The 23,311-nt window shown below is 36.2% G+C and overlaps 1 pseudogene across 1 annotated transcript in view; it reads right to left on the reverse strand.

The window, feature by feature from the left end:
- Window positions 1-23,311, reverse strand: part of LOC309656227 (olfactory receptor 11G2-like) — a 39,429-nt pseudogene extending 16,118 nt beyond the window's left edge. The window contains exon 1 of the transcript XR_014268836.1: window positions 1-23,311. This exon is cut by the window's left edge and continues 15,204 nt beyond it. The product of XR_014268836.1 is annotated as an olfactory receptor 11G2-like (transcript).

The following is a 23,311-nucleotide window of genomic DNA, read 5'->3' on the forward strand; positions in this document are numbered from 1 at the left end:
AATTTGCCTTTCTGCTGATGGGTGGAGCTGGGTTCCCTCCCTGTTAGTTGTTTGGCTTGAGGCGACCCAACACTGAAGCCTTACCAGTTCTTTGGTGGGGCTAATGGCGGACCCTGGGAGGGCTCACGCCAAGGAGTACTTCCCAGAACTTCTGCTGACAGTTTCCTTGTCCTCATGGTGAGCCACAGCCTCCCCCTGCCTCTGCAGGAGACCCTCCAACACTAGCAGGCAGGTCTGGTTCAGTCTCCTGTATGGTCACTGCTCCTTCCCCTGGGTCCCGATGCGCACGCTTCTTTGTGTGTGCCCTCCAAGAGTGGAGTCTCTGTTTCCCCCAGTCTTGTTGAAGTCCTGCAATCAAATCCCACTAGCCTTCAAAGTCTGATTCTCTGGTAATTCCTCCTCCCGTTGCTGGACCCCCAGGTTGGGAAGCCTGACGTGGGGCTCAGAACCTTCACTCCAGCGGGTGGACTTCTGTGGTATAAGTGTTCTCCAGTTTGTGAGTCACCCACCCAGCAGTTATGGGATTTGATTTTATTGTGATTGCGCCCCTCCTACCATCTCATTGCGGCCTCTCCTTTGTCTTTGGTTGTGGGGTATCTTTTTTGGTGAGTTCCAGTGTCTTCCTGTCGATGATTGTTCAGCAATTAGTTGTGATTCTGGTGCTTTCACAAGAGGGAGTGAGCACACGTCCATCTACTCCGCCATTTTGAACCAATCTCTATTGTTGTTGCTTTAATGAGATATAATTGACATATAACGTGTTAGTTTCAGGTGTACAACATAATTTAATATATGTAAATATCATGAAACGATTACCACAATAAGTCTAGTTATAGTTGACATCCATCTCCACATACAGTTACAAATTTGCTTTTTCTTTATCCTGTATTGTTTTTACATTTATCATAACTACTGGAATTTGTAGTTATAATTAGTAATTATAGATTTATAGATTTCTGTGGTATAAGTGTTCTCCAGTTTGTGAGTCACCCACCCAGCAGTTATGGGATTTGATTTTATTGTGATTGTGCTCCTCCTACCATATCATTGTGGCCTCTCCTTTGTCTTTGGCTATGGGGTATCTTTTTTGGTGAGTTCCATTGTCTTCTTGTCGATAACTGTTCAGCAGTTAGTTATGATTCCGGTGCTCTCACAAGAGGGCGTGAGCTCACGTCCTTCTACTCCGCCATCTAGGACCAATCTTCTCTGAAAAGGTTTTGAAATGCAGAATGAAACCCCAGATACTCCAGGGGTTCTCCAAAGTATAACCTTGGAATGTCCTTGAGTTAGCACTGAAAGGAGAGTAGAACTGTAGAAGGAAACTAGTTAATCAAGGTAATACTACTCTGGATATTTGCTCTAAATTGCTCCCAACATGAGTTTGAGGGGTATGGGCAGAGTGAGCATGCACTTAAAAGCCTGTGGCTGCAGTTGATTTGAACAAGAAATGATGAGGCTTATCCTGCCACCTTGTGGCTCCGGGCCAACATGAACAAAGCTTGGAGAAAAGTAGCCAGTGCAGAAGGGAATCAGAGTGCCTAACTGAAGAAGTAAGTTCAGAACACATCCTCCTCTCTCCTCATTATAAAAATCAATTTGGCCAAGACTGTACATCACTGTCAGTGTCAGATGACAACATAAATACTCAATTAGCTAAAAATGAATCAGGTCTGAAGTTCTGCCCTGGCCTGGATTTTTGCCCCTATAGACTCCCTAGAACTTTGGTCTGATCAGAGTGGCTGGCTAGACTGTGAGCTCCTTGAGGGCAAAGATTAATTATTATCTTATTTCTCCAGAGCCTAACATTCAAATACTTGTTCATTGAATCATGTTGTTTATCAAGTATAGTGCTTTAAGTAACAACATTATTTCAGAAATCAGCTTAAAAAAAAAAAACAACTGTTATAATGTTGACCAGAGTGAAGAAAAGGCATTACAATTTAACATTAATTAGAAGCCATACTAAGATTAGATATAATTTTCACTAGGGCTATCCTACTCTCTTGAAACATAAAACACCTAGCTGAATTATAGCCAAATCCAATCTCTTAACCTCTGTAAACTTATGTTTTATCACTTGAAAGGATAATGCCTCCCTCACATTTTGCATGTAAAATCTGCTGGCACAGTGCCCTGGCATTGGATAGACTTGTGGGGAGGGCCCAGGCACTTGAACACTACATTAGACCCCAGGTGATTCTTATACACACTGAATTGTGAAGGCTAGTGGACCATTCCAGTGAGCATCAGTTCCTCTGCTGAGTGGCCTGTAGATGGAATAGAGGAGACCAAATTTTACTACCCCTATACTGGGAGAGAAAAATGGACAGGCATGTTACTCTTAGTGGGTGATTGGGAAGGTATTTGGGATTTGGGGATTTATTAAAGTGAATTTTATCTGTCACTTAAAGACGCCATATGAGGGAAGGGGAGCTCCAGGAGCCTTGAAGCAACTGGGGACATCCAATATGGAGCTAGTTTTAAAATCCAGAACCTGTCTGGTTTTGTCAGGTGAGCAGCAAATTAGAGAGGTCATTACTACGTGACAGTCTCACCGATAGATTCAGGGAGGCCTTTTCACCACTGAGCTCATCACTGAAAGTTAAACATAATTGGGGATTGAGTGATGCACTGTGACTGTCCCTCCTGCTCCTAAGAGGTGACCTCCAGTGACAATACGGGGCCAAAAAAGGATGCAGAATAAAAGGAAGGAAAGTTTCCTGGTCTCTGTTCCTTTTTGTGTGTAACAGCTAAAGAGGATCTTTTGTGAAGACCAACCTGCATCAATGCTGCAGTAGGAATCCAAAATCTTGGATACCTAAGATTGTTTAGAAATGTTTAAGTATATGTGGGAACCTTTTGACTATCCTGTTTCAATGTTGTAAATGTTGCTCCCACAAAAATCCATGAATGTTGTTTTTTTATCTATAAACATTTTTTTAATTTAACATAATTATTTTAAAATTTTATTTTATTTTTTTATACAGCAGGTTCTTATTAGAAATAGAGACACAGATGTAGAGAACAAACGTATGGACACCAAGGGGGGGGAAGCGGGGGTGGTGGTGGTAGTGGTGGCATGAATTGGGAGATTGGCATTGACATATATGCACTAATATGTATAAAATTGATAACTAATTTAAAAAAGCTTAAAAAAAAACCCCAAACCTTTTCACACCCAACTCAATGATCTGCTTACAGAAAATAGCTGTTCATTTTCTTCCATTTTAATGGCTATCTAGCGTCTTTAATATGAACGTCTTGGTATTAAAATAGTTTGTGTATTTCTAAATCAGTCCCAAATCCTTTTACTTTTCATCTAAGATGAGCCATAGCTCAGAATCCATTCTTCCATCAAACCACATCTCTCCAAGTTGTTGGAAAGTTAGCCTTTCCGAAAAAGTTATTGTTTTCCCCAGAATTTTCAACGCATTTCTCCACTCGAAGTAGACACTGTATGTTTTTCTATTATTCTCCAACTTTTCTTGCATTTTTCCTCTCTTTCCTTTCCTTTCTCTTCTACCCTTCTTTGTGTTCTCTTCTAAAAATTGCTGGCATGTAAAGAGGCTCTGTGATATCTCCAGTGAGCTCATTGTCTTCTGCCCTGCTTAATTTTAGTAGGTAGCTGGGCTGAGACAGTAGAACTCTGGGAGCCTAGAATCACGTAACCTCAATGTACGAGGATAATCCTGAGCTCATCCATTGCCAAGTAAGACAAATTATTTTAGTGCAGTGGCAAAACAAAACAAAACAAAAACAAACAACAAAACCCCAACTTTCTTTCAGGACTGAGGAGCCATTAATTAGCTAAGCCATTAATTAGCCATTAATTAGCTAATAAGAACTCCTGAAAGAGACTAGATCCTGATTGGGTTTCTGAATTTGGCCACTAGGTAGAAACTAGGACCTAAAAGCAATTAGAATGAAATGGCACACCTGAAGTGAAGCCAACTTTCCCAGATACTTTTTTCAGGTAAGAATAGGTTCGGAAGCATCACAGGCTTGGTTATGGGTCAGGTCTCTGTGAGCAGTACAGGTCAAGACACCTGGGACCTGCCCTTTCACCCTGCCTTTTCTGGGGTAATGTATATGGCTCTGAAGTCTTTTATGCTCCCTTCTATAAATTTGGAAGGAGGGAGAGAAGAAGCTCACTGGACATACTGTGTCATTTTAATAACTGGTCTTACAGCAGTAATTTATCATCTTTTGAAATTAGATTTGGTTTTTACCACTCTGCTATTATCCTTCCCTGATAACTCCAGGTATGTTGTACCAAATCATGTGTGTATGTATATATCTCCTTTTGAGAGTATTGAATCCATCTTTGAGGTAACTCTTCATATTTTAGGTTTTCTTAGGTTGGAGTGATGAATCCCTAAGTCAGAATAAGTTGGACACTGATAAAATTTTGATTGAGGCAATTGCCTAGGCATAGTGAATGAAGATAGTAATTTTTTTTTCTTTTTTAAGACTTTGCTTTTTTAGAGCAGTTTTAGGTTAAAATTGAGATGATATACAGAGATTTCCCATATACCCCCAGCCCTCATGTATGTATAGATTTCTCTATTATCAACTTCTCTCACTAGAGTGGTACATTTGTTACAATTGATGAACCCATAGTAACACATCATAATCACCCAAAGTCCATAGTTACCTCAGGGTTCATTTTTGGTATTGTACATTCTATGGGTTTAGACATGTATAATGGCATATATCCATCATTATGGTACTGTACTATTTTCACTGGCCAAAAATCCCCTGTGCTCCACCCACTCATCCCTTCAACTACCATCCCCACCCTCGCCAAACTCCTGGAAACCACTGATCTTTGTACTGTATCCATAGTTTTGCTTTTTCCGGAATGTAGCCTTTTCAGATTGGCTTATTTCTTTGAGTAATATGCATTTAACTTTTCTTCCTATCTTTTCATTGATTGACAGCTTGTTTCCTTTTAGTGCTGTATAATATACCATTATCTGGAAGTATCACAGTTTATTTTGTGATTTCAAGGACATTTTGGTTGCTTTCAGGTTTTGGCAATTTTGAATAAAAATGCTGAAAACATCTGTGTGTAGGTTTTTGTAGACATAAGTTTCAACTCTTTTGGGTAAATACTGAGGAGTGCACTTGCTGGATTGTATGGATGGTAAGAGCATGTTTAGTTTTGTAACAAACCACCAAATTGTCTTCAAAGTGGCCGGACCATGTTGCATTCACACTTGTGATGAAGGAGGGTTCTTGTTGCTCCACCTTCTTGCCAGCATTTGGTGTTGTCAGTGACATTCACATTTGGTGAATGTCAGGTTTTGGACATTCTGATAGGTGTGTAGTGGTATCTCATTGTTCTTTTAATTTGCATTTCCCTGATGACATACCATGTGGAGCATCTCTTTTTAAAAAATTATTATTTTTTAATTGAAGCATAATTGCTTTATAATATTATATTAGTTTCATGTGTTCAGCATAGTGATTCAGTATTTTTACAGATTATACTCCATTAAAAGTTATTTCAAGCTAATGGCTATAAATCCCTTTGCTATACAGTATATCCTTGTTGCTTATCTATTTTATACATTCTAGCTTGTATCTCTTAATCCTATACCCCAAACTTGTCCCTCCCCCCTTCCCTTTCCTCACTGTTAACTACTAGCTTGATTTCTATATCTCTGAGTCTGTTTCTGTTTTGCTATATACATTTGTTTGTATTATTTTTCAGATTCCACATATAAGTGATGTCATGTAGTATTTGTCTTTCTCTGACTTATTTCACTAACTATGATATTCTCTAGGTCCATCCACATTGCTGCAAATGACAGAATTTCATTCTTTTTTATGGCTGAGTAATATTCCGTTGTATACACAACCATATCTTCTTTTTACATTCATCTGTTGATAGTCTCAAGAGATACATAAAAAGCATTTGACAAAATTCAACATCCATTTATGATAAAAATTCTCAACAAAGTGGTATAGAAGGAATGTACCCAACACAATAAAGGCCATACATGACAAACCCATAGCTAACATCATATTCAACAGTGAAAAGCTGAAACATTTTCCTCTACAATAAGGAATAAAACAAGGATGCCTACTCTCACCACTAATTCAATATACTATAGGAAGTCCTAGCCTGAGCAACTGAGCAAGGAAAAAAATAGGCATCCAAATCAGAAAGAAAGAAGTAACACTGTCACTATTTGCAGATGACATGATACTATATATAAAGAACTCTAAAGACTCCACCAAAAAACTGTTAGAACTAACAAATGAATTCAGTAAAGTCACCGGATACAAGATCAATATTCAGAAATCTGCAGCATTTCTATACACTAATATTGAAGTATCCGAAAGAGAAATTAAGAAAACAATCCCATTTACTTGCATTTTTTGCATCAAAAAATCACTAATATCTAGCTAAAGTTATTAGTCTGTTTCCTTAGTAAAGACAAATGCTACACTCTGGCAAGGTGGAATCTTTTTTATCAGTCAGTATGTCCCAGTGGAATATTACTGGCTTACAGTATTAATCCCCAGTCAGTCTATGATCTCTATTACATGTGTATTATTAGCTTCAACTCAGTAATGCAAAGCAGGCTTCTGTCTTCTTTTTAGAAACTGAATTATGTATAGAGGGACTGATTGGTTTAGATACATGAAATTGCACTTACTTGTTAGTAACTTCAAAATCGAATTCACTTGTTAAAACATTTTTCTTAAGAGTACTGCATCTTGTGGTGAGTGGTAGTTAAGGTGATAGTGGGCCCTCATTACAGTAGCTTCTTAATAAAACAGTGAATTTAGAGATAAATATATCACTCATGTCTTATTAAGGTAAGTTGCATTTGAGAGGTGAAATTTAGCTCTCATTTGTATTTTATTAACATGTCATTCAGTTCCAAAGAGTTTCATTAGGGCAGTCTTCATCTCCTTGTTCCTGGGACTATATATCTGAGGACTGCATAAAGGTGTTATCACAGAATAAAATAAGGTAATGAATTTTTGCATCTTCACTTGATTCAAGACTAACATACATCACCGTAACAGAGCCAAAAAACAGAATTACTACAGCCAGATGAGAAGTACAAGTGGAGAAAGCTTTGCGTTTGCTCGCTGCTGAGGACATCTTTAGCACAGCCAGAATCACCAGAGCATAGGAGCAAAGGATGAAGAGAAAGGTGCCAATCATGAAAATAGCATTGAAAGTAGAGTAAATGAATTGTGTGGTGGTGTCTTCAGAACAGGACAGCGTCATCAACGGGACAGGATCACATATAAAATGGTCGATGATATTTGGGCCACAAAAGGGCAACTGTGAAATGAGAACAACTGGGGTTAGGAAGAGCATGAACCCACAGGACCACCCAAAGATGACGAGGCCAGTGTACAGCTGTTTAGTCATGATGCGTGGGTAATGCAGAGGACGGCAGACGGCAAGGTACCTGTCAAAGGCCATGATGCAAAGGTAGAAGCCCTCGTCACACCCTAAAGAGAAGAAGAAGTAGAACTGTGCAAAACAACTCACAAAGGAGATGGACTTGCTTGTGGACAGGAAGTTGGCCAACATGTTAGGGACGGTCGTGGTGACATAACATATTTCCAGGAGAGAGAAATTCCCCAAGAGGATGTACATGGGGGTGTGAAGGCGCTGATCCCACCGCACAGCACAGACAATGGCTGTGTTCCCCATCAGGGTCAGGGTATAGGCTACTGAGAAGAGCCCAAAGTGGAGGAGCTGCATTTCTGGGCGTGAGGGAAAGCCCATGAGGATAAAGTGGCTAACGTACTGGGTGGTTTCTCTGCTGGACACATTCATTAGTCTGGAAGACATGGAGATGACAGTGGTTACTGCACTTTAATGGAGTATGCTGATTCGTCCTGAAAAAAACCTAATTTCTTTATCTTTTATTTCATAAAATTGTAAACAGACTTTTCTTTAAACAACAAAACCATGACTTTCATGGCTCAGCCTTGGACATATATTATTTTAAAGAGTCACCATAATAGAAAGCAGGGGAAACATGAATTGGAGATAAATTTTTACCTTTCTAAGAATTCTAAACTAGATACTAGGAATGTAAAGTTTTGTGATTCTGTTAAATTACCTGTATTCGTCTGCTCTTTCATCTGTTTACCTGCACTATTGATATTACATTTCTGTGCATGTGAGGTTCTTTCAACAGTACTATGAATACCTGTTTCTTTATGATTTATAACTGATATAATATTAGAAATGAAATCAAGATACTGTAAAACACTCTGTCTCAATGCAGTGCCATGACAGAACATAAATTAATTCTCATTCTCACTTTCAGTTCCTCCAGCTTACTCAAGGTGTAATATGCCCTTCATGGCAACTGACACAACGAATAACAGACTGTCTCAGTGACTGGCCAAGTTCAATGTGCCTGTATTTGGTATCCATGGTCAAGTTAGCTTCAAGAAAAATGGAAAGATACCTATCTATCTATCTAGTCATCCATCCACCTATCTACCTATCAATTTTTTTTTTTTTTGGTGAGAATTTTCATAGTCCTTTATTCACAGCCCTTTTCCACCGCATCTGGGCATGTTCTGAAACAAGAAACTTCTCACTTCTCTCCTTCTGGCTGCTTCCATCCCAAGTAGTTGTTATTGAATCAAAACTCAATTCTCCTGTTTCCTCAGGACCTTACTCTGACCTAATACATTAGGCAAAATAATTCATTCAAAAATGTTTATTTATTTATCTTTCTTTTTTGTGATTGACAATATTGTCTTATTTCAGGTATACAGCATAGTGCTTCAGTATTTTTACAGATTATACTCCATTAAAAGTTATTACAAGATAATGGCTATAATTCCCTGTGCTATACAGTATATCATTGTTGCTCATCTATTTTATACATGGTAGTTTATATCTCTTAATACCATACCCCTCACATGATCCTTCCCCCTTCCCTTTCCCCACTGTTATCCGCTAGTTTGTTTTCTGTATCTATGAGTCTGTTTCTGTTTTGCTATATACATTTGTTTGTATTATTTTCTTAGATTTCGTGTATAAGTGAGATCATATAATATTTGTCTTTCTCTGTCTGACTTATTTCACTAAGCAGAATATTCTCTAGGTCCATGCACATTGCTGCAAATGGTAGATATGGAAGCAGACCAAGTGTCCGTCAACAGATGAATGGATATATATATATTTATATGTATATATATATCACATATATTATTGTACCAGTAATATTACAGTGTAATGGAATATTACCCAGCCACAAAAATATTTATTAACATCTTCATTGTGTCAGGTAGGCTTTTAAGTGCTGGAGAAACAATTGTGGACATGGCAGATCTTGAGCTCATGGAGCTTATAATCAAGAGGTTAACAGTACACTTTTAATACATTTTGTGCTGAATTTTTATTTGTTTTCCACTACTGGAAATAGTTTTTCATTTTAGAAAGAGTATTTAATAAATCAAGGAAGTCTTTTCAAGGTGGGAATCCAAGACTTTGTGTCAGGGAAGTCCTTGACATATTTCTGTGTAGGAAGGTAATATCAGGCTTCCTAAGTCAGACCATATAGATGGCTGACTCTTTCATTTGACGATTGAGATGGCACCTAAATTGGAAAGACTACTATTTATAGATCCTCATTGCCCTTTGGATTGTATAAATATGGATGCAGTAAATTAGGCCAGCTAAACATGTGGCTCTATGTGTTGTATAAAACAGTCTGTTAATGTTTTTAAAGAAAGAATTCACTCATTCACACAGGGCTTTTGAGGAAACTTGTCTCCTAATACCTTGTTTGAAAGATATTTTTATATTCGAATGAATTATCTCTCTGCCCTTTAGACATTCCTGTGTCTCTTTTACTCAGGATCCTAGAGTCAGCCACCTCAGTTAATTTATTTATGTAGAGAAAAGTCATTGACAAAGGATTTGTTTTAAATCATTATTGATACTTACCCTTTTTGTTTTGGAATATTTCCTGGAGATAGCAACTGTCCAGTGACAGATTTAGAGTAAATCTTGTATGTACAACAGAAACTCATACATGCTGACAATTGTTACTTCAAAAAGAATACATATTAAACCAGGGCTCATCAGTTTAATGGAACTGGAAAACAATGTATGGGCTTGGGAAAGATGATATCTCTGAAATGAAAGATTTGTCATATTTTCTCTACTAACCAAGCAACAGAAATCATCAAAATAAATCCTTCTCCAGCAATTTATGAGTTAATATGTATCTTCACTTGAAATCCTAAGCCTCTTTGTTTATATCTCTTATTCATCTTTTAGAGAGAGAGTGAACTAAGTGAAACTTAGAGCTTAAGTTTCCAAAAGTTAAGGAAACAAGAAGGAAATCTATATTTTTACGCTTTTTTTCTTTTTGGCTGGCATTTCATCCTAATGAAATATTTAGTTTTCTCAAAGAAGAAAATGCTTCCAATTAAATTATTTTTGCAAAATATGAGGCACATGTGGCTCACATGTTATAGTTTCCACTCACTCCTTAGATGAATGCTGAGAAGAGTTTCAGAGACAGGCGATAAAACTGTACTCCGTGGAGCAAAAGGTATGTGAGGGACTTCCAAGAAATTGGATGATCCAGTTTGTAATCTTTTAAGGGTTGCATAGGGTGAACCCTGCAAGGTAATTTTTCTCCAGCTTCAAGGCACATGTTTCTGGTTAAGATGAAAGCATAGATGAAGGTAATATATATGCATACTTCCTTGCATCATAATCTTTGGGGATTTCGGGCTTTCTCTCAATGATCTGTTAGTATTTGTTTAAAAGAAGAGATAATTTTGAATTTTCACTTACTTGTAATCAAACACTAAGTCTTACTACTCTCCAAAGAATAGTGAAGATGTGGAAATTGATTCTATTTTTTTTTTTTTTTCATTCTGTAGTATCCATGTATAGTTGAAGGTTCCTGGGGAAAAATTAAATAATAATTGGGACTGTCATAATAACTACAATAGAAAGCTTTATCACTGGGTTCCCTATATCTATTTTGAAGAAGAAATCCTTGCCCATCAGGTATTTGTACTTGCATAGTTTGTTAGAGATATTTGAGTTGCATTTCTTTTTTAGAGCAAAAAGAGTTGACAAGTCAAACTCATAGAAACAGTAGAATTACTAGGGACTGGGGGATGAAGGAAATGGGGAGATGTTGGTCAAAGGGTACAAACTTCCACCTATAAGATGAATAAATTCTAGTGTACAGCATGGTGGCTATAGTTAACCAACTATATTATGTACTTGAAAGTTGCTAAGAAAGTAGATCTTAAACCTTCTCACAATCGCCACCCCCCGCAAAAGGTAATTATGTGAGGCAATCAAGGTGTCAACTAATTTTATTGTGGTAATCATTTTACAATCTATATGTGTATCAAATCATCATGTTATATTATACACCTTAAACTTACACAATGTTATATGTCAATTATATGTCAATAAACCTGGAAAAAAACTGGTAGCTTAAGAAATTTAATTGCCATTCAGTTATTCCACAAATATTTATTGAATACCTACCATATGCCAATCACTATTTCAGATCTCAGGGATATTGTAGAAGGCAACCCCAGAACTCCTGTCTTCACAGTGTCTAAATTTTATTGGAAGGAGAAGAAAATAAATAACATAAATAAGATAATTACATATATATTAGAAAATAATACGGAGAAAAAAAGAAAGCAGGGAGTGGGGGAGAGAATGTTAGCATGATGGGTTATGATTTTAAATAGAGTGGTTAAGAGAAACCTCATAGAAGGTGACATTTAAACAATGTCTTACAGTGAGAGAACAAACTTTCTGGATATCTGTGAGAACTGCATTCCAGCCAAACAGAATAGTTAATCATAGGAACCAGAGGTGAAAGAAAGTATAATATGTTGGAGAAACAGCAAGGAGGCTAGTGTGGCTATAGTAGTGTAAGCAATGGGGAAAGTAATAGGACATGACAGCAGAGAGATGACAGGGTGAGGGCAGATCATTTAGGGCTTTGTAGGGTATTGTAAAGACTTTGGCTTTCACTGTAAGAAAGGATCAGTAGAGGTGTTGAGCAGAAAATAAAAAGATCTGGCTTAAGAGTTTTTTTTTTTAATTTCAAAACGTTGTACCTAAAAGTATATACATTGCAATTACACAGTTCATTGAATTATTAAAAGTGCACACACCCATTTGACAACCACCTGAATAAAAGAAATAGAACATTACTTAGCATCCCAGAAACCTCATTGTGACCTTTCCTATTACTACTTCTCTCTCCACAGTAACCTGTATCTTTACTTCTGATATCATCAATTTGCCTTATTGAAATGTATGTAAATGAAATTATACAGTGCCTATTTTGTGTCTGGAATTGTTCATCCATAATTAAATATGTGAGATTTATTTGTGGTTTTTCATATAACTGTATTTCATTTATTTTCTGTGCTTGTAATATTCCTTTGAGTAAATATACCACAAGTCTTTATTCTTTTGTAGTTGGGACATCTGGGTTGCTTCCAGTTAGGGGCTGTTTTGAATAATACTGCAACGAATAATATTCTGCATATCTCTTGGCGTATATTTGCAAGTATTTATGTTGTATATATATGAAATGCTGAATCCTAGGGAAGGAATATGTTCAACTTTAACAGATAACATCAAAGAGTATTCCAAAATATTTGCCAAATGTACACTCCCATGAGTAGTATATGACAATTCCCATTATTCTGCATTTTTTGCCAGTCCTTGGTTATGTCAGTTTTGTTTTGTTTTTAAACATTTAGGAAAACACACCCTGTGTTATATTTGGATATACTCTTTTTTTGAAAAGACTTAAGAGTCGTGTCCATTTTTCTGTTGGGAATTTGTTGTTACTTTAAATATTTAAAAAATATATTCTGAAAACACCTTATCTTGTTCCTGAACTTGGGGGAAGCATTGAGTATAACATTAGCCATACATTTTTCATAAATATGCTTTATTAGCTTGAGGAAGTTCCTTTTTATTCCTAGTTTGTTGACTGTTTTTGTCATGAAAGGGTGTTTGTTGGCTTTTATCAAATGCTTTTTCTGCATCTATTGAGATGATCATTTTTTTTTCCCCTTCATCTACTAATGCGGTATATTATATTACTAAATTTTCATAAGTTGAACTGTCCTTTTATTCGTGGGATAAATCCCACTTGGTCACATGTATAACCCTTTTAATATGCTACTGAATTCAGTTTTCAAGTATTTGTTGAGGATTTTTGCGTCTATATTCATGAGGGTTATTGTTTTGCAGTTTTCTTTTTCTTTTTCTTTTTCTTTTTAAATTTAATTTAATTTATTTTTCTATACAGCAGGTTCTTATTAGTCATCCATTTTATACACATCAGTGTATACATGTCAATCCCAATCGCCCAATTCATCACGCCACCACCACCCCCGCCACTTTCCTATTAAACCCATTTTTATTTATTTATTTTTTAATGATACAAATGGAAGAGACCTAGATGTATTGGTTTCCATAATTGTCTAGTGAATTATTTGTTAGTGATCAATTTACTCTTCTCTGACACTAAGAACCCAATTACTGACCATGCTTCAGAATGTAAAAGATTGTAATATCTGAGTGCATACAATTTTTTAAAATTTAAATGAACTTTTCAATTTCAAAACTAGGGGGTCTGTTCATCCAAGGGCAAGAGCACTTTGTGAGCTTTGAGCTTTAGTCTTATATTTTTTTGATAACATACTATGATTAGACTTTGAAGGAAATAGGTTCTTGTCAGCATCAGGAATGAATATACATTAATAACTGATTAAAACAATACCAGGGTTATTCTTTATCTATATTCTATTTATTAATTGAGAAGGTAATTTTGTGCCAGATCCAGCACACTTCAGGCACATGGGAAGGAATAATGGTACGTAAAGTTTGTTCTTTGCTTTGGGAATTTTTCCCTATGATGACTCAGTGGGGTTCCCAGCCCCCGTGTTTGTGTTGAGGCTCCCCCACACCAATAAGCAATTCCTGGACTGCAGCAGGGTGTCCAAAAATTCAACTCAAATCTGACACTATCTACCCAAGATAGAATCAGATTCTACAGGTAAAGTGATCAGTCCTACAAGACCAACCTCCACTTGAGATGCCAGATGCAAGCCCAGGTTGTTATCTGTGCTTCTGCTTGACTGGCTACAAATCAGAGGTTCCTACGATCCCCTCTTTGGGTTTGATTAATTTGGTAGAACTGCTCACAGAACTGGGGAAAACCTATTTACTCACAATTAGCATCTTATTACGAAGGGTATCAATCAACAGCCAGATGAAGAGATACCGTAGGGTGAGGTTCTGAACAAAGGAGTTTCTGTCCTTGTGGAGCTTGGGGCCTGGCATGGTAGCATGTGGAAGTACTCTGTTTCTGGGATATGGAAACTCTCCAAAAAGGACAAAAAGCTGTCCTTTTGGGTTTTTATGGAGGCTTTATAATATAATCATGATTGACTAAATCATTGGCCAATGATGATTTATTCAACCTCAAACCCCTTTCCCCTCCCTGGGAATCAGGGGGTGGGACTGAAAGTTCCAACCCTGTAATCACATGGTTGGTTCCCCTGGCAGCCATACCCCCACACTGGGGTAGAATTCAAAAGTCACCATCATTAATATAAACCTAGTTGTGATGGAAAGGGCTTGCTATGAATAAGAAGACACTCATTCTCCTTTGTGACCCTGAGGACAAGAGACCAAATATTATAACAAAAATGCTCCCCATTGCATCGATCAGAAAATTCCAAGGGGTTTGAGAGCTGTGAGCCAAGGGTTTTGGTCATGTGAATGACCAAATATATATATTTCTTATAAAACACAATAACACGATGACCCTCTTTCATCTTCAATGTTTCAGTGACTTTTCTTCTAAGAACCCAATGATACTGATAGAAATTTTGATTCCTGAATTTTGAGTTGACTTTTCATTGCCTGGAAATAAAACAGTAGACTTCTCTAATATTTTACAACAGAGAATGAAAAAAACATCTAACATACAAAAGATACAAACATACATAATAAAAATGATGAGTTATGTTTCTAGAGTTTATGTTACCTTATTTTTATTTCTCTGTATTCAAACCAGCCAGACTTCTACTCATTTTGTCACTTATCCTTCATTTAGTGAAGATTACATTTCTTTCGAAAGAGACTGCTGACACAGTGTGCTCTTCAAACACCAGTATATTGCTACTATAGAATGGTATTTGTTGAGAATACTGAAGGTAACAATAAGAAGAAAAAAACATCAAAAATAGTATTGTAATGAAGAGTTTCTTAATTAGACACACATCTGGAATTAACATAAAAAGAGAAATGGAGAACTTTTGGTTCACTGGCAAGCAATGATACATGATTGGTATAAAGACTTATATCAGTAGTTCTCAACTGGGGCAATTGCAGCATCCAGCGGACATTTGGAAATGTCTGCTGACATTTTTGGTGGTCACGCTGGGAAGTGTGATTGCCATCTCATATGTAGAAACTAGGGGTGCTGCTAAATATGTATCAGCTACCTCCCGCAAATTATATGGCACCAAATGTCATAGTGCCAAGATTGTGAAATCCTGCCTTAGACAATGAGCAGGGATATAAGGCAGGCTAATGTAGGGTAAATGGGTGTTAACCTCATACATAATCTTTTAATGTGCAGGGCTGCCTCTAAGTAACCCAGTACCCTCAGGTATGTGGGTAGACTCCTTCTCCCCACTTAACTGTTCCCTGTTTCTCTCCATTACTTCTAAATGTCTTTTAATCTTTTTTGTGTGTGTGTCTTTTAGTCTCTCCTATTTCTCCCAAACTGCTGTTGTGTTTCTGTTTTTAATATCAGCAGTATCTGAACTGAGTAAGTTAATATCTTTGGTTCCAGATAATGATTACACTTTCAATTACTCACTGACCAGCGAGATTTTAGAACTCAAGTTCCACCCCTCTCATAGCTTTTACCAGATCTCAGTATTAACAAGATGGACTTTACTATTTCATCTGGTAAAAAACATCTTTATTATCCAAACAAAAATAAAGTTCTCCTGTTTTTTAAATTACTAAAATAACATGTTTATTAAAAATTAAAACGTATAAGTATATGAACATATAACGAAAAAGCCAAATATTACTGGCAATCTCTCTTTCTCCAGGGATTGGGGTTTTCCTCTAACAAAGCCTGTGAGGTTTCCCTACCCAGCTCCATTGGATGCAGGCCAGTTTGCCTATTTTGCATTTCTACACAATATGATTAATTGTCATTAAGTAAATGGAGATGCAACAAGAGCTACAATATTCTTCAGACAAGTAAGTGTAAACCTCAGATTTTAAATCTAGCAAAACTGGCATTTAAATTAAAAGGCTGCAAACAATTTTAAACAAAAATTTGGAAATGTTTCAAAGGACCCTTTTGTAGAAACTATGAGAACAAACTTCAGTCAATCGTGAAAACCAAGAAACTAGGGAAAAGGATGGGTATTGAATATTAAATATATTAAACTACATCTAAGCCTGAAACTAATGTGGGAATTTGCATGGCTGAAAAGTATGAAATCTACATGCCTTGACAATACAGGAACTATAGAGTTGCTCCATTTCCATCTGGTGGCACATTAAATAACTTTCCTGAACCACTCACTAAAAACAAATACACATCTTGGATAATCATCTTTTGAAATACTTTGATGAACTGGTCAAGAAAAAAAGATGGTGTAGAATATTGAGAATCTAAAAATCAAATGAATTTGGAAACCCAGAGAAATAAATGGTGAACAGAAATCAGCTTTTACTGTGAGGATGTGTGTTCTGTTTTCAAGGCCACAAGTGTTAGTGGTTGGTAGGGACAGAGACGGATAGGAGAAAAAACCCAGGGCTCACCCCAGGAGACCACAAGCTGAAGTCTCAAAGGATATGATAGGGACAGAGTAAAAGGACAAAGTAGGTGATTAAATAGTTAATCCCACTAGGGGATTGTAAATAAAGAAAAAAGTATAGGCGACCCCTGTAAGTTAATGATCACTCAAGAAAGCAGTTTGCTTAACTATAAAACCAAGCAGGCTTGCTTAGCAACAGAAGCATGAGACATGCCCCAAAACAATAAAACAATGGTGGCATGAGACCCACATCCTGCTCAGTAAGTTAATGACCCCTAAGACATGCTTTCTGCACGCATAAAAAACAATAATTTATAGAAAGGTGACATTTCAAAGTGAAAAACCCTCATTGCATTGAGACCTGAAATAATTTTTCCACAATGCCACGATAGTCCCGGCTTGACCAGGTAGGGACAAGAAATCTCCCCTGCCCAACCTGGAGGAGGAGCTGATGATGGAAGCATGACGTCTACTCAAAAATGAGGAAGAAGGTGGTCTTTTCCCCCTCCCCTCTTTTCCTTTGATTATAAAACTGTAGCCCACTAAGCTCTCTGGCGGCACCATCTCGCCTGCCCACTTGTAAGCCTCACAAGCGTCCTAGTCTAATAAATCACTTCTTATCTATCACTTTGCCTCTTTCTAAATTCTGTCTGTGCTGAGACATAAAGAACCAGAGCTCCTCAGAGCCCCCCTGAAACACCACCTAGTGGTTTCAGATATGTTCTCAGGGTAGTGGTGAAACATTTTTAAAATCTCACCACCGAGTGGCATGGACTTATATATACTACCAAATGTAAAATAAATAGCTAGTGGGAAGCAGCCACATAGCACAGGGAGGTCAGCTCGGTACTTTGTGACCACCTAGAGGGGTGGGATAGGGAGGGTGGGAGGGAGATGCAAGAGGGAGGAGATACGGGGATGTATGTATATGTATAGCTGATTCACTTTGTTATACAGCAGAAACTAACACAACATTGTAAAGCAATTATACTCCAATAAAGATGTTATAAAATAAAATAAAATAAAGTAAAATCTCACCACCTAAAAGGCAAAAAAGAGAAAAAAGAATTATGAACATAAGTGGACTCACACATATTTTTCAAGTTTGAATTTATACTCGTGAATAGTCTGAATCACTGCTAGCTGACAATTTTGTTTGAAGTTTCTGATTCTAGAGCTATAATGCTTCCTGATAGAAAGAAATACAAATACCCTTTGGCAGATCTTGCCTTTGTTCCAGGCCTCAAAGTATTTTACTGATTAACTTTGATGAGATAAGAGCTTAGAGTCAAATATCAATGAACAAACAAGAAAGCAAGGCTTTGTGAATGACAGCCATAAGAACAACAGAAAGAAGAATCAACCACAAAAGAACCACAGGTTATAAATTAAGTATATTTAGTATTTTTGGAAAAATAAAAAAGGGTTGGAAATATGAATAAAAAGAAGGACACTATAAAAACAAACAGGAAAATTATAAGAAAAATAAAGAGAACAGATTCAGGTTAAAAATTCAATAGGTGTATTTAAATACAAATTAGACACACCCAGAGAAAACAGTAACCTAGAATACAGAGCTAAGTAAATTATCAACAGTGCAGGGCAGAGACAAAAGGGGATAGAAAATGAAAGACAGATTAAGAGACATTGAGAACTGAATGAAAAATTTTAACATATGCCTCATCAGAGTTTCAGAATGAGAGGATAGACAAAAGTGTGACAGAGGCAATATTTGAAAAGATAATGCTGAAAAATTTCCAAAACTAATGAAAGACACCAATCTCCATACTCAAGAATCCCACCAAAATATTAAGATAATTTTTTTTAAATGCACGTTAAAACACACCATAATGGAGCTGCAGATGAGTAAAGACAGCCAAGCAGATCCTGAAAGTATCTGAATAGAAAAGCAGAGCTTATTCCCAAGGGAAAGCTAGTTAGGGAATCAGCTGACTTCTTTAACAGCAAAAATGTAAACCAATGTTTGGAGAGAAGATAATTATCAGCTCTGTGAAAATAAAATAAAAACATCCTCAGAAAAGCAGAAACAAAGTTTGCTACTAGCAGATAACCAGCTAAGGGAAATTTCAAAGTATAGCCTTGAAACAGTAAGAAAGTGATCCTGGCTGGGAGGTTTGAGATGACAAAGAAAAAAAAAAAAACGGCAAGTATGTGGTTAAAGCTAAATAAAATCTACTGTATTAACCATCAAAACAACAAACAAACTTCTGAAGTTTAGAAAAATAACTAAAGTACATGAAAATAACATTTGCATAAGTAAAGATTTGGTATGATTGGAGTTAAATGTATGAATGTCTTTATGTTTTTCTGGAAGATGGTGAGGATATTGATTTACTTTTAACTTTGGTTGGTTACCAGCTTTAATAGGTTATGCCACAGCAGTAACACCAAAATTTCATTGGTTTTTCATCAAAAGTTTATTTTTTCTTATGCAATGCCTGTTGCAGGTTTGGGTGACTCTCCAGAATACTGAAAAAAGAAAAAGGTTAAAATGAAAAATAGCAAATAAATTAGAAAGAATGTTGTTTTAGTTAAATGAGTTAAGGTTCCTGTATTATTCTAGAGCTGTGCTACCCAGTAGAGTACCCAGATGTGACTTTTTGCATTTAAATTAATTAGTAAAATTTAAAATTCAGTTCCTCAGTTTACAGCCACATTTCAAGTGCTCAATATTAATATGTGGCTGGTGGCTACCATATTAGACATTTTGGGGGTTTATGTTTGTATCTTATGTAATAAGATCATTTCTGGAATTTATAGGTAATATCATTAGGTCCATATTGTGAGCAATGACAAAATTAGTTTACACCTGTTTTTCTTCTTCTTCAACTCAGATTACAGTGCTTAAAAGTATTATCTTTCTTAATTTTACCTTTCCACTGTCTATCGCTTATGCTTCAATTATTTAATTACTGCTTTAATAATATGCAGTACCTGTCATATGCTTCCACTTTCATCACATCCAAGGAAAAACAAAACTAGTCTATGATGTTAGAAATTAGAAAGTGGTTGCTAGCAATGGTGGTGGTTACAGGGGAGAATGACAAGGATCACAAAGCAACTTTTTGGAATGAAGGAAATATTCTATATTTTGTTGGAATAGTGGTTCCTTGAATGCATACATTTGACAGAAATTATCAAGTCCAACACTTATCTGTGCATTTTAATGTATATAAATTATATTTAAAGAAGTATAATCAAGAACTTACTTTCATGCTAGCTTGTAAATGCATGTAATTTGTTGAAGGACACAACAGAAATTAATATTAATTTTCTGTCATGAGATATGAGGAGAAATGAACGTATGGAGGACTGGGGTGGGAAGGAAATTTCTCATTGTACAGATTATTTTTAAATCATTTATTTTTGAAACTTATAAACGTATTATTTATTAAAAATACATTTTAAAAACCAAATCTATTTAAAGCAGAATGTCTACTTTTCAACCTTTACCTGTTCCAGTTATCCCCATATTTGTAAATGACACAATCACCCACACAGTTATGTCATTCAAAGTCTTAAGAGTTATTCTCACTTCCTCACCTCTCATATCCCGTCCTTCAAAAATTCCCCTTACTCAGCCATAAGAAGGAATGAAATTGTGCCATTTGCAGAGATGTGGATGGACCTCCCATACAGAGTGAAATAAATCAGAAAGAGAAAAACAAATATTGTATATTAATGCGTATATGTGGAATCTAGAAAAATGGTACAGATGAACCTATTTGCAAAGCAGAAATAGAGACACAGACACAGAGAACAAATGTATGGACCCCAAGAGGGTAAGTGGGGTGGGATGAACTGGGAGATTGGGATTGACATATATACACTACTATGGATAAAATAGATGACTAATGAGAACCTACTGTATAGCACACGGAACTCTACTCAGTGCTCTGTGGTGACCTAAATGGGAAGGAAATCCAAAAGGATTGGATATATGTATCCATCCAAAGGAGGGGATATATGTATAGGTATAGCTGATTCACTTTGCTGTACAGCATAAACTAACACAACATTGTAAAGCAACTATACTCCAATTTTAAAAAAAGTCCCCTTGACTATTTCTCCAAAATATATCTTTGGTATAAATTCCTCTGTCTCTTGTTCTACCTCCTGGCCTAACCTACCATCATCTCTTGTCTATAGTACTTCAAATGCTCTCTAACTGGTCTCCTGGCTTTCACTCCTTGCCCTCTATGACCCATTTTTACTAGTAACCAGAATAATCTTTTTAAAAACATAAATCAGATAATGACACGCTTCTGCTTATAACGTCTCAACTGGAATGATGACCAATTGCCATTTGGTGTATATCTGGCACTTCTTTATCTTGCCTTATAATTTTTTTCCCACTTCCCCACTACTATCTTGCCACACTGGCCTTTCTGTTTCTTTTTCCTTCTTTCTGCTTCTCACTGCACGATCCCCTTCCTGCTCCATGGATTTTATCAGCTCTTTCTTCAGATCTTCTCATGGTGGACTTATTGTAGACATTCAGATCTTAGTTGAAATGCCATCTCCTCAGAAAGGCTCTCTGTGGCTAGCTCAGCTAGAGCAGCAGGCTCTTTCTCCATTTCTTCCCAGAACATCACTGTGTTATATTTCCATCATAGCACTCACCACTATCAGATATTTTCTCTCTGGTGTGTTTGTTTATTGTCTTCTCCATGCATTAGGATGTAAAATCCCCAGGAGCAGAAACCATTTTTGTCTTGTTCAGTGAGATTAAGACTTCTGGAATGAGCTTGGAAAGCAGCTTGAAGTTTTCAAGCAACAGATAACTTTCTTGTATCTGTTAAGTCTATTTGAATATGTGGTTTTACAGAATATGCATTTCTATGCCTCTCTATCCTTTCATATTCATTTCTTATTTTCCTAATATAGTCTTTGCATTTATTCCTGTTCTTTAATTTCCCCTTCCTTTTAATCTATTATTTTTACCTTCATAACTTTGTGTATCTCTTTCTTCCTCTACTTTTTCCATTTTTCATTCCTCCCACCTCTCTTTCTCTGAACTGGATATAAATTAGAATGAAATATGTTTGATTATGCATTTTTTTATTTTAAAAATATATGGCTAGTATTTTAATGTTTTAAATAGAAAATATGTGTCTTTAAAACAAAATCAAATCTACTAAAATTTAAATTATGTTGCCTTCTACTGCATGATTCTTCATTATTTTCCTTCTGTTTAATAATATTAAATTGAAAAAAATAGTTCCTCATCATCGCTTTAGCAAAGCATAGAAGACAACTATTCCTAAAATGAAAAAATAGTAGATAACAAAGACCAAATAGGGTCTATTTAGGAGGACATCTCCACTGAGGATTTAGTCAGTTCTACAACATGCCGTTCTTTTTTCTAAGAAGGATTATTCAAAGGAGTCTTTGTGAACATCATTTATTTTCTCTTTGCCTATCTCTTTGTCACCAGAAATATGATGAATCTAACATATTTACCATCTACTTGACTACATTATTTCCTTTTTTGATATACCAATGATTTTCTATCAATTATACTACCTTTCTCTCTTTGAATTGCAGTGTAAAATATAAATCTCCCTTGACTTTCTATTCACTCAGACCTAATAAACGTTCTGGCTATCCCATCATTTCCATCACTGATGGAATGTTGATTTTAGAATCCAGAAGTGACACCGTGTCTCTTTAACTGATATATATTTGAGTATTTGTACCTAACGTATCTCTAGTCTAATTCTTTCATTATATCTTGTTGGCATTCTAAAATTTCCCTTTGAAAGTGTTCTATAGTTTTGTTATCCTTCAAATTCCCAAAGTACAGTCTCTGTTGCATCAGAAACTGGTTGTTATTTTCAAATGTTAAGAGGCCCCTCTGTGAGAAGAGATATTTAAGAGCAAAGGCAGGAATTGAAAGTTATTGTCTCTTCCATTAGGAGGTGGTGTCTGCTGTGTGAGAACAATGTTGGATTGCTGGAGAGGTAAACGTTTTTGTCATTCTTCATATTATAAAGAACAGAAAGAAGGAATAAATGGAAACATGTTACAACTTTTCTGGTGGGACATCTGCTGTCTTGTAATGCAATGGTCAACATTATAGAAGAAACAAACTAATATTTGAAGTCTGAATTCAATAATACAGTAGCACCTTTTATCTGTCCTTAATAATATAGCTCTAGTTCCTCTGGATATTTAGAATTACTTTATTGGGGATACATAAAGCCTTTATTAAAATACCAGTTTTCTTGGGGATGTTAACACTTGGTCTTAAATTTATATATCATATATTAACTGAAAGAAGTGAGGGATGTTAGACAGTAATAAATCCTATCTGTTAAGGAGTCAATAGAAGAACATAAGTGCATGATAGGAAATAAAACACAAAGCACTGTGGAAAAGCCTGCAACCCTTAACCTTTAATACATAAAGTTTTCTCTTA

This window comes from Balaenoptera physalus (genome assembly GCF_965194825.1).
Source record: "Balaenoptera physalus genome assembly, chromosome: 2".
NCBI lineage: Eukaryota > Metazoa > Chordata > Mammalia > Artiodactyla > Balaenopteridae > Balaenoptera > Balaenoptera physalus.